At 43.5% G+C, this 23130-nt stretch overlaps 1 protein-coding gene across 2 annotated transcripts in view; it reads left to right on the plus strand.

Moving 5' to 3' along the window:
• Positions 1–7500: 7500 nt before the first annotated feature.
• ACSL3 (acyl-CoA synthetase long chain family member 3) overlaps positions 7501–23130 on the plus strand; it is a 75138-nt gene continuing 59508 nt past the window's right edge. For both annotated transcript variants that reach the window (XM_042995453.1, XM_042995452.1), the window contains exon 1: positions 7501–7772. The gene's annotated coding sequence lies outside the window, so the exon portion shown is untranslated. The remainder of the gene's footprint in view (positions 7773–23130) is intronic.

Below are 23130 nucleotides of genomic sequence, written 5' to 3' on the forward strand. Positions count from 1 at the left end.
CCGGAAGCGGGCTCCAGGCTCTGAGCCATCAGCCCAGAGCCCGACGCGGGGCTCGAACTCACTGTCCCTGAGATCGTGACCTGAGCTGAAGTCAGACGCTCAACCGACTGAGCCACCCAGGCGCCTCTTCTTCGAACTTTTTAAGTGTGGTTACTAGAAAATATGAAATCACCTATGTGGCTTCCATTAGATTTCCAGTGGATGGCGCTAGTTAGACCTGGAGACCAGTGATTCTCAATTTTTAATGTGCCTATGAATCACCTGAACAATCTTGTTAAAATGAACATCCGGTGCTAGTAGGCCTGGGCTTGAGATTCCGCATGTCTTACGAGCTCCCAGTTTGGGCAGACTGGAAGGGCTTAGAAGGCCTGCGAAGTGGTCAGTTAAATGTGGATTGAAACGTAGAAGTATGAATTCAGTAGCATTCATAGAAAGAATGAACATTAAGATAAACGAAAGCCGTCGCAGGCGAAATAACGTTTCGTCTCGAGCAGCTCAGCACGGAATCAGAGGAAGAGAAAGACACAACTGGCCTCGAGACAGCACAAGAGCTCATGGTGGTGCCATCTGATGTCCTTGTTTCTTTTCACCTTGACTAGTGACGCGCTCTGATTTCCCTGGGGAAAAGCTACGTCTGCCTTTCCACCACACTGCCTCGGTGCCTTTGGGGTGTGGATTCCTGAACCCCACTCTCACGTCCCAGGGGGGAGCAAGTCAATCAGGTCGGGACAGAGCGGGGTGTTCCGGGCACGCAGATTGGGCAGGGAGGGACGCCCAGAAGCTCAAGCGGAAAAGAGATTTCTGGGAAGAGACTCTGAGTTTCCTGTGGGCTCCGAGTAGGCAAGGGCCTCCAGCCGTCTTACTGCTCGGGGGTTTTCAAACACCCGCACCAAAGGAAGCCGACCTGCGGAACGGAGAGAGAGTCCAAATTGCTCTTTCTGATTTCTTTCGAGCTCCTTCTCAAGCTGTCCCTACGGGTAGATAAACTCCCTTCAATTTTGTAAGCCAATAAATGCCATTTGCTTAAGCAAGTTTAATTTCCGTTTCCTATTCTTTGGAACCTAAAGAGGCCTAACCAATAACCCAATGGCACAAACAAAGCACAGAAAATGGGACGCGTCATTTTGCTTGGGAGCTTCACAGAGCACTTGACATTTAAATTAAATGCCTTAAATGACAAAGCAAGATCTAATGAAGCTTTAGATGATAGGACCGTGGTCCTCGTTACATTTATTGATTCTGCAAACTGGGCAGGATTCCTAAAAAGGCCAGGTCAAGTTCACGTGATACAAGTATATGTCCCTAGGCTCTGGGAAAAGCTCTCTAGAGCGGGAAGATGATTTTCCTGCCAAAACTCTCAGCCAGTTCCTCATCAGGGCTGCAGTGTCACCTCTCTGAGTTGTCATCGCTGACCTCTCTATCCAAAAGTGTCTCTGTTCTTCCTTTCTTCCAGTTATCCTAAGGTCTAACGAGCGTCTTTGACTCTGTAATTATCTTGTTTCACTATTTTTATTTATTTATTATAGTGATCCTATCTTAGAATATAAACTCCTTAAGGGTCAGGACCTTTTCTGTCTTGATAAGTGCTATATTTGCAGCATCTGGCACAGTACCTGTCACCTAGTGGCACAGAAATATCTTGAACTAATGTGCAATTAATTAGAGCATTGAATCCCAGCTTGGCTTCCAAACATTTTATAATGATATAAAGAAACTATAGCAGGTCCAGAAAGAAGAAGCAGAAAGGATGAAAGCATGAAGTTCAGTAAGGAACTGTGAAGAAAATTAAGACCGATGGTTCCCAAGAAGAGAAAGGACACATAACCTCACAATTATATGAAAGCTCTTTGTCAGAAAAATGTAGAACAGTTGCCCTCTATTGTCACAAACTTCTAAATCAAAGGGAGAAATGAACAGGAGCACTTTCGTTGACCCTAGGAAAACTTGAACAACATCAGGTTAAAGGCATGTATTTCAGGGGAACCTGAGTGGCTCAGTCAGTTAAGTGTCCAACTCTTGATCTCAGATCGGGTCATGATCTCACAGTGAGTTCAAGCCCCACGTTGGGCTCTGTGCTGATGGCATGGAGCCTTTTTGAGATTCTGTCTTTCCTTCTCTCTGTCCTTCACCTGCTTGTTCTCTCTCTCTCTGTCTCAAAATAAATAAATAAACCAATAAAATAAAATAAAATAAAATAAAATAAAATAAAATAAAATAAAGGCACGTATTTCAGTGCTCAACATATTATGGTTTCCATCAACTGCCCCATCTTTATCAAGGGTGGGGGGGCAGACTGTAGGTTGCTTACCCAATAACTTCCCTTACCCAATAACTTACCCAATAACTTCCCTTCATGGTTAGTAACAGAAGCATGATTTCATTTAGGATGGTAATGTGTGCTTCTGGGAGATTTCACATCCCAGTCTATTCTGGTCAATGGCATGTAGGGTGAGATGTGTGGGAAAAACAATTTCATAATTCTTTTAATTGCCTAAAGAGACTTACTGGGAGTTGCATGCCTTTTACAATCTTCTTTTCTTTCTTCCTGATGCCTGGAAGGTAGATGTGATGGCTGGAGCTCTGGCAGCTATTTTATGACCTTGAGTAGGGAAGTCACACATGAAAAAGCCACACATGAGGAATAATAGCAGAAAGAGAGAATCATCTTGGGTCCCTGATGATTACATGGAGTTTCCATACTCCTTTTAGGTGGAATTAAAGTCCTTGTATGCTTCAGCCACTATTATTTTGCATTCTCAGTTACATGCAGTCAAACTTAATTCTAACTGCTATGTCTCAGTTATCTCTTTTTAATCAAACATATCAAGTCTCTATTCCAGAATATCTTTAAAAAATACTAGAAAACCAACTATTTTGGAGAGTTTACTATAACTTCCTGAATTCAGAGTTCTTTCTGTCTATATTCAAATGAATTGAAAAATTATAAAGTTTAATGAAGATATTATAAGACTCTATATATATAGAGACTCCCACATAGAGCAGCAAACAAGCCCAACAGTGGATTTAAAGAGACTTTAAGACACAGACAAATGTGTAGCTAATAAATGTTCACTGCCTTAGGGGCACCTGGGTGGCTCAGTCGGGTTAAGTGTCACTTCAACTCAGGTTATGATCTTGCAGTTAGTGAGTTCGAGCCCCACATTGGGCTTGCTGCTGTCAGCCTGTCAGCACAGAGTCCACTTCGGATCTTCTGTCCCCCTCTCTCTGCTCCTCCCCCACTTGTGGTCTCTCCAAAATGAATAAATGTTTAAAAAAAATGTTCACTTCCTTGATTGGAAATTATCCTTAATCAAAATGAACTTGGTATGAGAAAGTATGTGTTGTTACTTTCAAAAGCTAATTAGGGGTGTCTGGGTGGCTCAGTTAAGCGTCTGACTCTTGATTTTGGCTCAGGTCATGATCTCATGGTTCATGAGACTGAGCCCTTCATCGGGCTCTGTGCTGACAGAGCAGTGCCTGCTTGGGATTCTCTCTCTCCCTTTTTCCCTGCCCCTCCCCTGCTCATGCTCTCTTTCTCTCTCTCTCAAAATAAACAAATATATATATATATATATATATATATATATATATATAAAGATAATTAACATTAGCTTATTTTTATGGAATTCTGATGGGTAGGGCTGGGAATAGATTCATACTGATAAGAGTGTTTATGCAATCTAGTGTCATTGAGGACACTGACATTAAGAATCTCAATCCCTAGAGGTCTTTATATAGAGTGGGTAGGAGGGTATCCCACTGTGATATCTTACGTCATGATCACCACGCACTTTCCTCCTGAATCTGATGCCTATGTTACAAAGGGCTTTCTAGAAAGACAGGACCACAGGATTTGGACACACAGGACCTCTTCGAATTCTGCTGATTCTTTCCTTGAAATTCAGTAACTGGAAAATTCCTTGAAATACATTCCATTTTTTTCCCCCCAACAAAAAGATAAATGGTAGACACAATTGTTTGCCCACTTGTAGCAGATGTGTTGATGCCCCGCACATATCTTATCACTCATATGTCCAGTATATGCTGATGGCACCTGTGAATCTCCACCTCAGGGCTTTCTCCCTACCAGTGTGTAGGGCAATTATTTGCCTTTACTGGGGCTGCTACGAAATCTTTGTATGGATTTGCCAATCCTGCCCACTGAGTCTTGGCTCACAGAGTGTCTGATTTGCCATCATGGAATCTTGCGTAACATTTGTCTGCTACTAAGGGACCCATTTTATGGCAGAGGAGCAATGATGGGCATGTGACTACGGGATCCACGGGTCCTATCATACTACTTCCTCCCCGGTAAGTACTGCCCGATAAAACTCTTTTTTAAAAAAGTAAGCAGAGGGACGCCCGGGCGGCTCAGTCGGTTAAGCATCTGACTTCGGCTCAGGTCACCATCTCGCGGTTACTGAGTTCGAGCTCTGTGTCTGGCTCTGTGCTGACTGCTCAGAGTCTGGGGCCTGCTTCGGCATCTGTGTCTCCCTTTCTCTCTGCCCCTCTCCCGCTCGTGCTCTGTCTCTCAAAAAATAAATAAATGTTAACAAAAATTTTTAAAACTAAATAAAATTTTAAAAATTAAAAAAAAACCTCCTTCAAAGAAAGAAAGAAAAAGGTAAGCAGAATGGGAGGGCGGGGGGGGCTTAACCTCATGGCCCTGAGATCAAGTGCTGCTTGGTCTACCAAAGGAGCCAACTGGGCATGCCCTGCCTGATAAAACTCTTAAAGGTCCCTTAAAGGACAGTGCTAAAGAGCCAGCTTGAGGATGATTCCTCTTTTGAGGTGGGCCCTGTCCTTCACAGTGCCCTTCTTATGGTTTGAAATGGAGGTCAAACGATGCTGTGTCCAGTTGCTAGACTGTCCTTTCCCAGCCCTGGTAGGTGATCTGTGAGGGGGCTCAGTTTATCAGAGCATTTCACTTGCTAGCAAAATCACGAAGGGAAAGAACAGAAACACTGAGCTTGGCAGAACGCAGAGAAAGAAGCAGCTAGGCTCTCGATAACACCAATTGAGCCTTAGAAGCAACCCCGGAAGTGCTTTCCTCCGGCCATTTTAAGCGAGATAATAGATGGTTTTATTGGTTGAGCACTTTGTGTCAGAGAGAAGTACTTTCAGGTGATATCTGTGGCAGATACTGCAGGCCTTCCCACATTTATTTGTTCCCTGTCTGCTTCCACGTTGATGGTGCCTGCCTCCCATTAGGGAGGCCGATAGGGCCAACGCTTCCCGGCCTCCCTTGCGGCTAGGCTATGAACATGTGACCTAATTCCAGCCAATGGGAGTTGAGGAGCGGTCTGTCGCGAGCCTTCTGACGAAGGGTTTCCACCTTAATAAGAAATGGCCTTAGGGAACATGCCTCTAGGTTTGGGCCAGTTGCTGTTGTGTTTTCAAGTGACACTTGACACTGTGGCTGCCATCTCTGATGCAGCCGATATGCTGAGACTGACAGTGAAAGGTGGTAAAAGCTCTGATCCTCAGTGACAGGGCAGAGTCTCTGGACTCGTCTCGGACTTGCCCTCCCTCGAGTAATCTTTATGTGACGCAAATAAAGGTCATCGTTTTTTGTTGATTGTTCTGATCCTTGGAGCCAGAACCATCATAACTCAAACCTATAGTATCCCGTGCTACCTCAGCTCCTCCCACCCCTTCTCAATCCCCAGAAATGAAAGAACAAAAAAGGCTTCTGTTACACTTTTGAACATCAGCTGGCCCTGGTTTTACATTATAATGATTATGGAAAATGTTAGCAGTAGTTAGCCAGGCGGTCACAGACTATTTCTGCGACCCTTCAAATAAAACAGATCATTAAGTGTTCTTGAGAATTACAAAGACATCTCCCTGAATTCCCCTGTAATTTGGAAAAATAACAAAGCTATAAAAGGTACTGTTGGATGCTTTCATTTAGTTGGCCGTTATAGTTTCTGAATTGAATTTTTCTAAAAGGAAAGCGAAGGCAAATCCTATAACTCTCAAAAGCTCTAGATAAAAATAAAAATATACTGAAAACTTTTTTTTTAAATAGCTATTTTTAAGTTTATTTTGAGAGAGACAGAGAGAGTAAGAGCAGGGGAGGGAGGGAGAGAGAGAGAGCCTGAGGTGGGGCTCGAACCCATGAAACTATCAGATCGTGACCCGAGCTGAAGTCAGACGCTTAACCGACTGAGCCACCCAGGCGTCCCCAGAGTCCACCCTTTGATAGCATTTCTATAGACTAGCAGCAACTGAACATATTTCCTAGTGGAAGAACAGGTTGCCTGAGTCAGGTAGCCATTCCTTTAGGTAGCTAAATTGGCCTGGGGCCCAAGGTGAGAGAGCTTTCTTTGCTGTGTGCATCAACGCTCCACCGAGTTCAAGTTCAGACGGCTTCGCTGATTTTAGAGATTCTCCTGGGAAGGGCGCCCTTGCTTTTAGCCTCCGGCTGGCTCAGAAACGTCACCTTTCACCTACTTAAAGAAAAGTTTTGCATAGCGGGGAGATTTACTATTCAAGTAGCTATTTCTAGCGCCTTCACTAAAAATAAAAAAATAAAAAAGATAAAGCCCTCCAAATCAGTTTTATTTCCTGTGGTATCACATCTGACTTATTGTTATAACTTTGTTCCCAGACCAATTAAATATTTTGTTGGGTTAAAAAAAAAAAAAAAAAAAAGGCCCAACCCTTCTACTAGTGGGTAACGAAAGGCATCTTTTTTTTTCAGAGCACTGTAGTTTTTGTGTTAGTCATTTGTGTTTTGGTTTGCATTTGTTTGCTTGTGGGGAGGCAGTGTACCTGCACTCCTGTCCTTTTTGTTTTGTAGTGTTTAAAATGAGATATAACGACAAACTCTTTAAAATACAGAAACACTTCTGGATGCAGAAGAAGCATGTCTAAAAACAATAATGTGGAATAAACTTTATCCCTTGAAAACAATCAAATCTTGATGGGCTATTTACTGGGTTCAGTGGGGCCAAAACAAGAGAAATAATAAAGGAGCCCCTCTCGCTTCCGATTATTTCCGAAAATCATTTTATTTTACAAAATTGGACAAAAAAGTGTGCAAGAAGAAAAGGATAGTGATGCGCTTAAGCATGAAAAGGATACGCGTATTATCGCATGATCGATGTTAAGATTTAAACACCACAGCAGCAACAGTGCATTTCCAGTTCTTTTTTTGGGGAGGGGCGGGCTTTTCCCCCCGAGGGGACGGCCCTACTGCAGACCCCGCTGGACCCGCCTGTCCTCCGCCCACGTCTCGGCCGCAGAGCCCGCCTCCCCTCCCCCCGCCGCTGCGGTCCGATCCCTCCCGCCGACCGGGTCCCCGCCCCGCGCCGGTGGCGGCCGAGTCCCGTCCGCGGCGGCTCCGCCGAATGACCCGTAGTAACCCCGTCCCGCCCCGGGCCGACCGCGCCGCGCTCCCCGGCCGGAATTCGATAGGCCCAGCCCCGCACGCGCCACCGCCCGCGGGCCAATGGGCGGCGGCCTCTCTGCATATGCAACGAGCGCCGGCCGGGGGTGCGCGTCCCGGGCGGTTCGGCTCAACAGACGCTGGTCTGCCGGCGCCTGCGAGCGACGCTGCGTGTGTCGCCGCGGCCGGGGCTGGGACGAGGCGGTGGCGGTGGCGGCGGCGGCGGCTGCGGCCGGGGTAGCAGAAGGTCGTCCTCTCGCAGTGCGGGCGCGGCGGCTGCGCCGGGGTCCCCAGGAGGCGGCACGGGGCGTGAATTCTCTGGGGCGCAGCCAGGCCTGCGCGGGCCCGAGGCTGGAAGAACGAGGGCTCCTGCGTCGCGGTGAGTGCGGCGCCCGTTGTGGGAGCGGCGGGGGCCGGTCGGCGGCGCGGCCTCGGCGTGCGGCCGGGCTGGGCCCTCCCGCCTCCTGGGCTTGGGGGTGGGACGCGAGCGGCCCGGGGGGCCCCGGGTGCCCGACGAGGCCGCGGAGCCGGGCCCCGGGGGTGGGCGCGCAGGCGGCCGCGGGGTCGCGTGGCGGCCCGCGGCGTAGTGGGGGAGGCAGCCGGGCAGGGTGGGAGGCGCCGCCGTGGGGTCCGGGAAGCGGGTGACGTGGGGCCTGGGCCGAAGGGCTCACGTGAGCTGGGGGAACCGCAGCGCGGGCGTCCGCGCAGTCCGGGGGAGGAAGGATGCCCTGGGTCCTTCCCGGCTCTGTAGGGGGCGGGCGGCTTGGCGGGCAGTGGGGGGTGGGGGGGGGTGCTGGCATCTTCCTTTGGGTGGGCCTTGACGCGGTCCCTGCGAGGATATAGCCCTGCGATTGCGGGAAACCCTGCTGGAGGGACGCGCGGGGGTGTCTGTTGCTGCCGGCTGGGGGCAGAAATTGGGTGGGTGAGCGGGGTCGACCTTGGCATTTGTTCTGGGCCCCTGGCTGGTGGGGCCACGGTTGGCCGATGGTTGGGGTTGAGAGTTGCAGGTTTACTTTTCCGTAAGTGCGTTTTAATTACACATCCAGTAATAGAATGTGTAACGCCGAGGTGGTGCTCGTTATCAGCAGTCCTGCGGGGGAGTAGTTATCGGGCCCGCTCCATAGGTGAGCCACCTGAGACGCAGCGACATTTAACTGGTTCCCCCGGTCTGGATTTAGAAAATGTGCTCTAAGCTATTGTATGTATGGCCCCTCCAACATGGAAAGGGTAGAACAACGTCTTTAAAATGATATGGCAGCTAGAGAGGGAATAGGCCTTGCGAAAGTGATTACGGCTGAATACAGTGACAAATAGTTGACATTTATTGAGACTTTATTACATGCCGGGCCCTGTACAAAGTGCGTTATACGTGATATCTTCACACAGTTAGCAGCCCTCTGTTGTGGTGCTCATTCCCATTTTACAGCTAGAGAAACCGCAGTTTGGACACGTAACTTGCCCCAGATCACAGCAAGTAAGAGAAGCTGGGATTCAGACTAGGCTGTCGTCTAAAACTCCAGAGCTCTTGAATCTAACCACTATATTATGCTGCCTCTCTTTGGTGGCTGGCTGAATTGTTGCCACGGTGGATTTTTTTGGGGGGGGGGGCGGGCCCTGGAGAGCTGTAGTTTGAAGACCTTCTTTCATGACCATTGCAACCTTGTTTGTTTCTCCAGATTAGTCCTGGGAGGTGAAGGTTGTTGCTGAGTTGGCTCCTGAAGCGAATTAGAAGGTTATTACAGGGAAGAGGTGTGGTGACGTGGTAGTCCGTTGCACAGACTTCATCCTTTTGTTTTCTGGCATCTTCTTGCACAGTTCTGACCCTTAGGGATGACTAAGACTTCTGCAGTCACTGTGGCTTGTTCTTTAGGCTTTTCGTGCTGTCTCTTCTTTTATGAGCAGGGTCCAGGTGACAGGTCACCTGGTGTCTTTGGGTCTCAGTTACTGGATTTATTAAGATGTTCGGTTGGGCTTCAAAGCTGAAATATTTTTTGAGTCTAAAATGTCCTTGAAGGGAGGGAGGAAGGAAGGAAGGAAGGAAAAGGGGATGGAGAAACGAAGGCTGGATAAATTATGAGCGGAAAATCATGCCCACTGGTTTGGGGGGTCAGATTTTAGAGCCTCAGGATCTTTCTCATTGCTTATGTGCTTCCCTGCTTAAATGACTACTTCTGTTCCTCATTCAATTAATTGCTCAGCTACAGCCTTTTAACTCCTGTTACATTTTAGGCACCATGTAAGTGCTGGAAATATAGCAATGAACAGAATTGAGGTGATCCTTGCCCTCATGGAGGAAACGTATGAAGCAAATCATCCTACAGATAAATACATAATTACAGGTTATGAGAAGTGCAATGAAGGAAAAGTACTGTGGATGAAGAGTGTAATGAGGATTGTGATTGAGATGGAAATGAGGCAGTTTTTTGAACTGATGGGGTGAGATTTTACAGTCTTGCGTTCTGAGTCTGTGATCAAAAGTACATAATGCGAGAGTTTGAGAACTTTTGAACGATGACATTCTTTTCATTTCACGGTGTTGGTTCCTACCCAGCGTACTCTAGCTCACATTGCAAGATAGAAAAATGAGATGGGGAGCTTTTTGCAGCATTCTGCCTCCCGGCCTAAATGTTCCTGTAACACTTAAAATTTCCCCTCCTAACATGAACGTTGGGAACCAAGGATCTTTAGGTGAGCTTTGGACTTGATGGGATTTGGATGTTGTCGGGAACGCCAGGCCAAAAAAGGTGACAGGGTTTTCTCACTTTAGATGAGCCAGCATCATAATGATCGAAGGTAACCAGAGTAGTTTACAGTTAAAATTCTCACCTCTTAGGAGACAAAATAATAATGTGGTTTGGGAAATGCAAGCTGTTAAGTATATGAATATTTCAGTTGAATGTGTATTAAGCCAATGCAAATAATGCATTGCAGTACGCTTACTCAATGCATAAAAAGATGAATTTGATAAAGGCCCTGTTTTCAAGGAGATTTAAATTTAATGAATACTAATACTCAGATTTAAGTCCCCCTGTCTCCCTTCAAAGTACTATCACGTTAGCCCGTTTGATCCTCTGAAGAGCCTCATATCATGAGCAGAAATACTGAGAAAAAGGAAATTTGGAGGTAGAATTGCCAGACATGGTGATTAATAGTTTACAGGTTGAGAGAAGGAGATGTCCAGCGATTACTAGTTTTACTGTTTTGGAGCCATCAGTGTGGAGGTGGTGGGTGAACCTTCTGGCCTGGGTGAGCTTGCCTGTGAAGAGACTAGAATACGACCTGGGGGAGGCCTGGGATAGAGCTGGGTAGAGGAGGCACCGCAGATGGGAGGAGTGGCCTGGGAAGTGCGGGCATAGTCAGAAGCAGTGTGCCTGCAGGGGTGGGGGCTCCAATGAGAGGGGAATTGAGTATTGTTTAAATTTAAAAGCCGATGGGAAGGTAGGTGTTCCTTGGAAGGGAGAGGTTGAATACAGATGAGAAAAGTGCTAGCTTCTTTGTGCAAAGTTCCTGAGAACATGGGAGGGGGTGGGATCCAAGTGAGGCCAGCCCCTTAGCTGGGAGGAGGGACACCCCTTCTGTAGTAGCCCAAGGAAGGCCTGGAATTGATTTGTTGCGAATCAGTACCTTCTAGTGGAGCCCTGGCAATTTCCAAAAAATTGCCAAGAATTGTTAAGTTAAAAATCAGCCCATCTTTAGCTGACTGATAGGGTCTTTACAAAACCTCACTATAGAAGCATCATGTGAAATTGATTTAATACATGGTTTAGTTTTGATTTTATCCACTTTAATAGGGAAAATCCTTTCATCTGACTTGTGATTAGTTCTCTTCTGAAAAAGGAGAAAAGGAGAAGATATAAACATTAAATCTTGTGGTATCTTCTCGTACATGCTATTTTTAGTTTCATATAAGAAAGTTCTTAGACTACTTTTGTTTCCTTGACATTTTAAATGCCTTAGTTCTTTTAATTTCAAAGTTTAGCTTCTGTTTTTACTGGAGTATACTTCCATACTTCTAATGTTTCCCACTTTGAGGCATAAAGAATTGGTAGATAATGGGGCACCTAGGTGGCTCAGTCTGTTAAGTGTCCGACTTCGGCTCAGGTCATGATCGCATGGTTCATGAGTTCGAGCTCTGCGTCTGGCTCTCTGCTGACACCTTAGAGCTTGGAACCTGCTTGGGACTTTGTGTCTCCCTCTCTCTCTGCTCTTACCCTGCTCTCACTCTGTCTCTCTCTCAAAAATAATAAATAAACATTAAAAAAATTAAAAAAAAAAGAACTGGTAGATGATTCAGTGGTTCCAACTGATCTGCTAATTCTTAAATAGAACTGAAGACACCTAAATAATCTTTTGGATAAACCACCTCCGAATACAGGTTTCTACTTGTTTCTGAAGGTATTTGTTATAAGAGAATATAGTGGAATCGATGTATTCATTCACGTGCGTATTTAGTGCCTATCTTGGCACACACTGGGAATTTGAAACTGGTTGCTGGTCTCTGTTCTCAAAGAGGTCCTCATGGTTCACGAAAAGAATGAGGCGTATGGACATTATATGGTGTAGACGAAGAAGGTGTGCGCGCAGGTGTATTGCAGTATGGTGCTGTACAGATGGAGCAGAGGAGGGGAAGGGGGAATCTTCACAGTGGAGGTGATAGCCTGGTTTTCTGAGATGAGTTGGGCTGGCAGGTGAACAAGGGAGCCAGGGAATAGTGTTTTACCTTGAATTTAGTCCAGGTGTGTATGTTTGCAAATATGTACACACTGGAGATGTTATAATGATACCAAAGACTATTAGAAAAATAAAACGCTTACCCTGCTACCCTAACATTGACTGCGTGGGAGGTGAAAAAGCTGTCCATCTTCCTGTCCTGTCATGGTCAGCTTTGTTATCCCCTACTTGATTTAGAAAGTAACCGCAATTATATTTTTCTGGTACAAATCCTGGTTTTTCTTCTAAACTAACGGTCTTTGGAAGAAGCCTAATAGCCGACACCTTTACAATAATACTCCCTCTGGTCAGATGCTCTTTCTGTTTTCTTCTCAATTTTTTTTTTTTTTTTTTTTAAATCCTTTTTATTTCACAGATGAGGAAATTGAGGCCCAGGGGATCTAAAGTGACTTGCTTAAGGTGTGCTGGATCTCCTGTCAGGCAGTTTGGTTCCAGAGTCTGTGTTATTAGCCCAGGCACTGGGCCTCCTCTCTGGGGCTCTTCCCTCTGAAGACACCATTATATCAGGAAAGGAGCCGTGATGACATTCAGGACAATATTTATTTTGATTACACATAGTTTTACTGCCCTCCCCCAGCCACCACAGCCCTGTTTTTACAGGGAGAGCATAAATAAAGAGAAACGAACTGAATTGAGACAATTTAATTAGAATTTTCTTCTTGTACTCGAATGTGAATACTTAAGGATATATCCTCCTCTTCAGGAATCATTATCATTGCCCTTTTGGAATTTTTTGGATCAGGAATATAATGCAGTTTGGAATGCCATCATCTAATATCATGTTCCTTTTTTTATTTTCTTTCTGTTAAAAAAATAGAAGTGCTCTCTGTATGTCTGAAAAGTATTTTATAATGTTTAATCCAAAGAAAGAGACCTGTTTCCCTCCCTCAAGTCCTCCAGTTAACCACTGACATGAACTTGGTGATCTGAATTTTATTATTTGTCTGCATTTCTGTACAGTTTTACTATCCCCCAACGGTGTATAGTATTATGTGTTTTTAAACTTCAGATAGATAGTATTGTATGTATTTTGCAACATACGTTTTTTCACTCCTTATCACTTAATCATTGTGGTTTCCTCCGTTGCATTTCATCAGAGTAGGTATGTACATATCTGTGTAGTTCATTTCTTTTCACGGTGATATGCTCTGACATTTCAGGGCTAGACCAATTTTATTTCCCCTTTGCTCTGTTGCTAGACCTTTCGGTTGTTTCCTTTCTTTCCTTCGTTTGTCCTTCCAAATATTAGCATAAGTGTTCCTGACCGTCATCCCTTGTGTCCTTCCATTGTTGACACTGTAGTCATCCTTGCTCTCCTTTTTCTTTGCTCTGTATATTTTTCCTAGCTCCGCTTTCCTCCAGTCTTGTCATTGTTTGACTTAAGGTTCTGTCTTAGTTGTAGTGCAAAACCACAGTGGATGCTTTTCCTTTAAAGTTCTTTTTAGTAACTTTTAATCAACCTTGTTTGACTTTCTTCGCTTTTCTTTTTTTGTTCCTACCATATTATACCTAATATTTCATTTTAAGTTTCATAAATGACTGTAGGGATAATTCATATGTGCCCTTCCCCTTGGGAAATTTTTGTGAATCTACTTTTGATTTGTCCAGTTCTGCATTTTAGTGCTTGTTTAAATACTTTTTCTCTAAAATGTGCTCGTTTCCATTGTAATTTGGTGAGTCGGAAGATGGACTGGGAGCTAAGATGGCTTGGATTTGAGTCCCGGCTCTACTTCTTATTAGCTCTATGACCTTGGGCAGCTTGTTTAACCTCTCTGTGACTCCATTGCTTCTTCTGTGAAATAGGGATCATAATAGAATCTACCTGTAGATTGTTATAAGGATTTATATGAGGTAAGTGTCTGTACACAGTCAGCACTTAATAAATGTTAACTATTTTAACTGTATTTAGAGTATGCAATATATTCTAAGTTATCCACTTTTTAAAAAATGTTTTTAATTATTTTTGAGACCGAGGGAGACAGAGCATGAGCAGGGGAGGGGCGCAGAGAGAGAGAGAGAGAGAGAGGGAGACACAGAATCTGAAGCAGGCTCCAGGTTCTAAGCTGTCAGCACAGAGCCCGATGCGGGGCTCGAACTCATGGACTGTGAGATCATGACCTGAGCTGAAGTCGGCCGCCCAACCGAGTGAGCCACCCAGGCGCCCCTATCCACTTTTTTTTTTTTTTTTAATTTTTTTTTTTCAACGTTTTTTATTTATTTTTGGGACAGAGAGAGACAGAGCATGAACGGGGGAGGGGCAGAGAGAGAGGGAGACACAGAATCGGAAACAGGCTCCAGGCTCCGAGCCATCAGCCCAGAGCCTGACGCGGGGCTCGAACTCATGGACCGCGAGATCGTGACCTGGCTGAAGTCGGACGCTTAACCGACTGCGCCACCCAGGCGCCCCTATCCACTTTTTATTATTGCCTTCTCTTCTGAAGCAGCATTATTATCTTTGCATATACAAATATACTTCAAAGAAACGTCTAATGTATTGTAACCTTTAGTTAGGGGAGACTGAGAAGAGATATTGTAAATAGGAGAAAATTGGGAGGGACATTACCTAGTTTATTTTAACACTAGTAATTTAGGATTTATCTTGTGCTTTCATTTTCTAGAAATGTATATAAAGCACATTGAAATAGGTTGACATAGTGTACTTCTCATTCAAGTAACTTAACAAGAGTCCCCTCTTGTTTTAAATACCTTTTGTGATATGACCTTGATAATGATTTAGGTGGCATTCCTAAATACATTAATTATCCTATATCATCAACTCTGCTGTGGAGTGGAGAAGGAATCATTGCCAACCATGTGTATAAAACTTGCTATGTAAATTTGAGGTGGTTCCTTAACCTTTCTAAGCCTTTCATTTCAGTTTCTCTAACATAAATATTTTAATGAACATAAATATTTTAATTCTCCCTCATGGAGTTATTGTGAGCATTAAGGGAGACAACAGATGGTAGTTCAGGGCACACACTTGACCTCCTGTGTTAGTTGCTTGCCTTCTTCTCTGTCTTCTCTTTTTCTCCAGTTTTTTCTTCTTCTTCCACCTTCCTTTCTCTGCTTTTTAATTGATATACAAAAGTCTGCATATATTTAATGTATACAGTTGGAGTTTCTACATACATACACCTATGTAACCGTCACCCCAATCAAGGTAATTAATATATTTATCACTTCCAAAAATTTCCTTGTGCCTCTTTGTCTTTTGTTTTGTTTTGTTTTTCTGTGTCCTTCAGGAGTAGTTTTTTGGTAAGCAATAACGAGATATTATGACTCCAGTGTGTGAGAGAATCCATCATATAATAAAAGTGTACGTCATTTAAAGAGGAGTAGGAACTTTTTCTTAAAGACAAGAATGTTCAAGCTGTAGGAAGATACGCACGAGATGTGGTTAATGTTGAGTGAGCCATGCAGCGGTCAGAATGGTTGTGTTTGGCCAGGGCGTCCAGGGAAAGGTCAGCTGAGCAAAAGGAGACATAAGTTGGATTTGAAGAAAGAGTTGAGTTTGAGTTTGGTGCACAGATGGGACGTCCAAGGCAGTTGGGGAAGAGCAGGGCTGGCAGATAGAAAGGGAACTAGGAAAGCTGTGTGGATAAATCACAGCCCAGGGGGAAGCACAAAACAGAGGGTGGAAAAACAAAACAATTAAGAGCTTGTGAAACTTTATTCATTGATTCTTTCAATTGAGAAAATAATTGCTGAATGAATGCAAGGTTCTAGGAGTAGGAGGGAGACTGCGCAACCAGCAAATGAGGAGGATCATGTGGGCTCTGAGTTGTTGCAGGAAGAGCATTGGGGGTCTGGCCCAAGATGTTTCTAACCCTGTCACCATGGCTGCTGATGTGCACTGGCCATATCGTGCCTGGCCGTGTGGCGTTTTCCACACCAGTTAGCCTTTCTGGAGTTCAGTTTCCTTGTTTGTAATCCTTTCTTGCTCAGTAGTGTTATGATCTTCTCCATCAGCGTTCTTTTTCTTCACCTTCCTTTCCTCTTCTTCCTCTTGTCTCAGGATTTTTGTTATCTGTGCCCTGTTTCTTTCTTTGGTTTCTTTGAGATTTTATTAGTTTGCTTTGTGCATTTCTGTGTGTTCATTTTATGTGTTTACTACTCGGAATTCGCTGGGGTATTTGCATGGGTTTTGTTAGATAGTAACTATGCTGATTGCTGAAATAGATAGCTCTTAACCTTTGAATATTACTTCAGTTCTAAATTGATTTTGTGGAAATGTAATAGAGTTCATTTTTCTTCATTGATGTTTCTTCTGATGTTCTGTAAAATATTCAGTATCATTTTGGCCAGCATTATAAAAAGTTCTTCAACCATATAGGTTTCTTATTCTGGACCTTGTAGTAATCCTCATTCTGGACCTTGACTTTTTTTTTTTTTTTTTTTTACTGTAACAGTGAAACAACCAGGACCCTGAATTCCCATTCAGGACCATTGATCTCTGGACTTGAAACCTCCTGTTGAGTTTTAAAAAAAAAAAAAAAAAAAATTTTTTTTAATGTTTATTTTTGAGAGAGAGAGAGAGCGTGAGCAGGGGAAGGGCAGAGAGAGGGAGACACAAAATCCAAAGCAGGCTCCGGGGTCTGAGCTATCAGCAGAGCCCTATGTGGGGCTTGAACCCATGAACCACAAGATCATGACCCGAGCCGAAGTCAGACACTTAACCTAACTGACTAAGCCACCCAGGCACCCCTGAGTTTTTTCTAAGATGAAGCATGGAGTTTGTTTTAGTTCATAGACGACCAGAATAAACCACAATTAATCTTAGAACTGTATTTGACATAATTTTAATGTAAACAGAATTAACATTAATTGAAATTATACCACATGGACCATAATACATGTGTCATTTTTTTACATATCCATAGTGAATATTTTCCTAAGTCATTTTCCTTTTGAATTGTAACTCCTGGTGTTGCTGACATGCTAGAGTTTAAGAATTTGTCTTCATCATTTACCCTGAAACTAAGCCTCTCTTTGTAGACTGTATGCTTTTTTAGACAGCATAGCACTCTCTTTAGAAATTCATAGTGTTTGGTTTGTGTGTCATTTACTGAGGCATAAAAGGAATTCCTGTTTTATCTAGTAGCATCTTGAGGTGGGAGCATTGGGAGAGGTGGCAGCTGGCTAGGACCTTGGTGTGAGGTCAGGGAGGGAGCTCATGGGACCCCAGGTGTAAGGAAGGAGATTGGCCTGGGAGAAAAGGGTGACGAAAGGCTTGAGCTTTGGGACCACACTGTTACTTGAATCCCCAAATCTAGTTTTGTCTCATTTTTATGAGCGCAGCAAACTCCTTAACCTCTGAGCTTCGGTTTCTTTCGGATAAGGATGAGTCTTTCTTGTCGGGTCCTTGTGTTCCAGGTGTGTCTGCACCCCATCGCTAGGGTGCAGGAAGCAAAGGTTAGAAACTTTACTTCTTTTTAAGAATTTCTATGTTTTATGCATGATTTGTAGTATTTGCGGTATGCTAGGACAGTAGTACATACACCCAGCATTAAAGGTACACGTGTTTGGAATACCAGTAGCTTTTACCAAAAGGGGCTTGTTGTGATCCTTCAAGTTTAGAGACTGAACTCTTAGACTGAAGCTAGGTCGGGGCTTGGAGGCTTATTAGTTTGAGGCGGCTTCAGAGATGAATCGAGTTTGGGAAGAGTTTCAGGAGCTTCGGATAATGGGCTCTGGGAAGTGAATTGAAGGGTATTGGGTTTCGGGAGCATGTCTCTGCAAGTTCATTTGAAAAGTGGTGCACATGGTAAAACTGGCATGTGTAATGATTTGAGTTAGTTTCTGAAGTCTTAAAACTGTATCTTTTTACACCATATCGTGTTAGAAGACTACATGGTAGAAGTTTGGATGGATCTAACCCAGAAACATGAGTCAGTATTAAGGAATTGCTCTTGATGCGTTGATAGTTTACCCAGGTAACTGAGAGCTGACTGCACGGATGTTTGAGTTAATAGTGTTTGTATTGTATGATTTCAGTGGACAGGCAGGTTCACTGTAGGTGATTAATTATAGCTTTGTATTTCTTGTTACTGATTGATTTCACATTGGCTTCATGAAATAATAAATGCGTTTGTTATCTTGCCAGGTAAGTCTGGAACGTGATGTGTTTCTTTGGGGCTCCTTAGGGGACAGTAGCTGTGTTTAATGTATCCCTGCGCTAGAAAGAAAGCTCTGTGAGGACAGGTATATTTTTGTGTTTTATCTACTGATGCACACCCAGTGCCCAGCATATAGAAGTAACTCATATTTTGTTGCATGAATTAGTGTTTGCATCCCGGCACAGTAAAGGATGTGAGATAGGGTCTATTAAATTGAGTTGAGAGACTTGAACATAACACCAGAAAAATTTTGGAAGGCCAACAACCTGACCCAAAATGACCAGTATATGCTTATTAGTGGGAGCTCAGGAATTCTGAAAGAGCGGACTTAACTGTTGATAAAATATGCATTTGAATAGCTAGCTGGTTGAGTAATATGTACGGATTATAATTTAGAAATTTCCTGATAAGGAAGATGAGAAAGTGTGATAGATTGTCTCAGGCCAGGCCAAGTACTTGAGCCTTAATATTATATCTACTTGTTGCCTTCTCTGTAGCCTTTGACACTCCTGACAGTGTCCTTATTGACCTTCATTGTCTGCCCTTGGTTTGTAGAACTGTGTTCTTATTTTTTTTTAAATTTATTGTTTAATTTACATCCAGTTAGTTAGCATACAGTGCAACAAATGATTTCAGGAGTAGATTTCTTAATGCCCCTTACCCATTTAGCCCATCCCCCCTCCCACAGCCCCTCCAGCAATCCTGTTTGTTCTTTATATTTAAGAGTCTCTTCTGTTTTGTCCCCCTTCCTGCTTTTTATATTCTTTTTGCTTCCCTTCCCTTATGTTCATCTGTTTAGTATCTTAAATTCCTCATGTGAGTGAAGTCATATGATATTTGTCTTTCTCTCACTTGACTAATTTCCCTTAGCATAATGCCCTCCAGTTCTATCCATGTAGTTGCAAATGGCAAGATTTCATTATTTTTGATTGCCGAGTAATACTCCAGTGTGTATGTGTGTGTGTGTGTGTGTGTGTGTGTGTGTGTACACATCACATCTTCTTTATCCATTCATCTGGACATTTGGGCTCTTTCCATACTTTGGCTATTGTCAATAGCGTTGCTATAAGCATTGGGGTGCATGTGCCTCTTCGAAACAGCACACCCGTATCCCCCTAGTAGTGCAATTGCTGGGTTGTGGGGTAGTTCTATTTTTAGTTTTTTGAGGAACCTCCATACTGGTTTCCAGAGTGGCTGCACCGGTTTGCATTCCCACCAGTAGTGCAAAACTGTTCCCCTTTCGCCACATCCTCCTCAACATCTGTAGTTGCCTGAGTTGTTAATTTTTAGCCATTCTCATAGGTGTGAGGTGGTATCTCATTGTGGTTTTGATTTGTATTTCCCTGATGATGCATGATATAGAGCATTTTTTCATGTGTCTGTTCGCCATCTGAATGTCTTTGGAGAAGTGTCTATTTGTGTCTTTTGCCCATTTCTTCACTGGGTTATTAAGTGTCTGGGTGTTGAAATTGATAAGTTCTTTATAGATTTTAGATACTAACCTTTTATGTGATATGTTATTTACAGTTATCTTCTCCCATTCCATCGGTTGCCTTTTAGTTTTGCTGATTGTTTCCTTCGCTGTGCAGAAGCTTTTTATTTTGATGAGGTCCCGGTAGTTCATTTTTGCTTTTGTTTCCCTTGCTTCCGGAGACGTGTTGAGTAAGAAGTTGCTGTGGCCGAGGTCACAGAGGTTGTTGCCTGCTTTCTCCTCGAGGATTTTGATGGCTTCTTGTCTTATGTTTAGGTCTTTCATCCATTTTGAGTTTATTTTTGTGTATGTTGTAAGAAAGTGGTCCGGGTTCATTTTTCTGCATGTCTCTGTCCAGTTTTCCCAGCACCACTTGCTGAAGAGTCTGTCTTATTCTATTGGATATTCTTTCCTGCTTTGTCAAAGATTGGTTGGCCATATGTTTGTGGGTCCATTTCTGTGTTCTCTATTCTGTTCCACTGATCTGAGTGTCTGTTCTTATGCCAGTACCATACTGTCTTGATGATTACAGCTTTGTAATAGGTCTTGAAGTCTGAGATTGTGATGCCTCCAGCTTCGGTTTTCTTTTTCAAGATCGCTTTGGCTATTCGGGGTCTTTTCTGGTTCCATACAAATTTTAGGATTGTTTGTTCTAGCTCTGTGAAGAATGCTGGTGTTATTTTGGTAGGGATTGCTTTTTTTTTTTTTTTTTTTTTTTTAACCTTTCTAACTGGCTTTTGTGGCGTCTGTCCTTATAGGTGAATATACTATTTTTGAGGGATTTCATGGTTTGGACTCTAATGCGGGTAGGGTCAGTGATGACTCTAAAATCCACATGTACACCTACAGCTCTGTTGGGAGCCCCAGTCCTATATTTCTGACAAAAATCTTGAATATCTCTCCTGGTCATTCCCACACACTTCGTATCCAGCCCTGTCCTCGTGCAGTCTCCCATGTGGCTGCTTTTCCTCTCATTTCCTCATGTCTAGTACAAGTCACCCGACGTTCTAGAAGTGTTGATGCTAATCTTCCACGATTAATCTTCACATCCCCCATATCCTATTGGCTTTACTTGAGAAAAATCTCTACAGTTAATCCTTCTTCTGTAACTATTGCCCTAAACTTTGGACCTCTTTGTCCTTCACTTGGGCTATTCCAGTAACTTCATACCTGGAATCCTTTATGGTTTCTTTTCTGTGATAGCCCAAGGAATCATGATAAAACAAATTGGATCAACCAACTGCTTTGCTTAAAAAACCCACCTCATTCTATCTGCTACCTGTTTCTATATTTCATTTTCGCTTCTAGCTTCCCTCATTTTCTGTGTTGCATCTGTCAAGCCACTTGGGATTACTCATTCTGTATTTGTTCATGCCTCTGTGTTAGACAGGAAGGGAGGGGGGATGAGTCAGCACAGAGGGGTCAGTGTAGCTGTCTGTGGGACCGAGGAGGACCTCACAGAGAGGCTTCAACTCAATCTTGAAGGACAAGTTTACTTTGGCAGGCTTTTTAGCGTCTCTTAATTCTCGCAAATTCTCTTAATTCGACTCCAGTTTTAAGTTCTGGAGAGAATATTCTCGGATCAACACGTCCATGTGTTTGATACGGGCCTCCTAGCTCATAGGCTGCTGGGTCCCTGTGAATGTCACGTTTGCTGTGGTTCTCTGGGGTACACACAGGAGTGGAGCGGTGTCACACAGTTCGGACACAAGCAGTGTTTCTCTTCGCAAAAGTTGCAGGCCAGGCACTGGGCTGTGCAGGCTGCCTTGCTAGCACGGGAGAGGATTCCGTAATCAGAAAAAAGACTTAGAAACAAATCCTTTTTGGGACGTGGCAACTGTGGAGGAGAGGGATTGCCTGGCTGATTGTTTGCTTCTCGGATCTGCCCCTCAGCTTTCTAGGACTTAAATCCAGCCATTGGCTCAGTTCTGAGTTTTCTTTAATGCTGCTTAATTTATTGAATAATCTTTTAACCACTGCTCTGAAATACTGCCGTTGTCAAATATCAAAATCCAGTGACTGTTTCTGGTTTTAAAATTCTGTGCCAGAATAGTTAGCGTTCCTTTTGACGTCTAACAGGGCAAGTATGTACCAAGTATTCTTGTTCTCACGTTTTATTAGCAAATCTTAAAAGGTTTTCTTCTAAGATACACTTTGGAACTAGTATCAAGTAATCATACAAAACAAACAAGTAACAGAGTCCTACCAGGATTTTGATTGGGATTGCATTTGGTTTATAGGTTAGTTTTGGCAGAATTATAATGATCTTTGCTACCCAGGAACTAACTGGTCTGTTTTTGAATTTAGTGTCCATCAGTAGCATTTTATACACGTGTGCGTGCATACACTCATATGTTTAAGTAAGGTGTTGTGTGCATGAGGTATTTGAAAGTTGCTTTATTGTTGTGGCTAAGATCTTTTCTCTTTTCATGATCTTCTTTTTTTAAGTAAACTCTACCCCCAACCTGGGGCTCGAACTCATGACTCCAAGATCAAGTGTTGCATGCCATACCGACTGAGCCAGCAGGTGCTTCCCTCTTTCCATTTTCTAACTGGTTACTAGAGGTATATAGAAAAACCACAGACTTTTATTATTTACCTCGTGTCCAGACATCTGAGTGAATTCTGTCTGGATAGTTTTCGAATGATTCTTCTGGATTTTCTTGTCAGACCGGCAATGATCTACAAACAGTGAAGGTTCTGTTCTCCTTTTCCAGTACTCCTGCTCCTCATTTCTTTTTTTCACCGTTGTACTGGCTAAGCTGCAGTGCTGGGCTCAGAGAAAGGCAGTGAGAGCTACAAATATGAGCCACATACATGACTTTAAATTTCCGGTAGACATGGTAAATAGAGTAAAAAGAAGCAAGTAATTTTAATACGTTTTATCTAATCAGTGTATAGTCGTGCCCCCTGAGCTGAGTTTCGCTGTCCGTGGTTGTACTTACCCGTAGTCAACCATGGGATGCTCCTGCCCCTGACCTGTCCTCGGAGGGCAGTGGGAGCTGGAGGCTGCCTCTCTTCCACACCTCTCTTCATCTGATCCCTTAGGCATTTGATCGTCTCGCATCATCACAAGAAGGGGGAGTGCAGTATAGTGAGATGTTTTGAGAAAGATTACATTCACATAGCTTTTGAAAATTAAGTTTTTAAATCTTAATTCCAATATGGTCAACGTAACTTTCATTACAGCATGTTGTTGTAATTGTTCTATTTTATTCGTCGTTGTTGTTAAAGAAGACAGTTCAACCATTCGAGTTGAAGACCTAATTCGTTTTATTAAATGATTCACAAATCAGGCAGCATCCCCCCTAGCAAGGAGCGGGGAGCGCCAGGGAGTTGTACCTAATGGAAGATTTGTTTTTAACGTGACTGACATGATCGCACTTTTACCTCCTGCTTAAACTGCTAATGGAGGG

Source organism: Panthera tigris, chromosome C1 (assembly GCF_018350195.1).
Source record: "Panthera tigris isolate Pti1 chromosome C1, P.tigris_Pti1_mat1.1, whole genome shotgun sequence".
Lineage (NCBI taxonomy): Eukaryota > Metazoa > Chordata > Mammalia > Carnivora > Felidae > Panthera > Panthera tigris.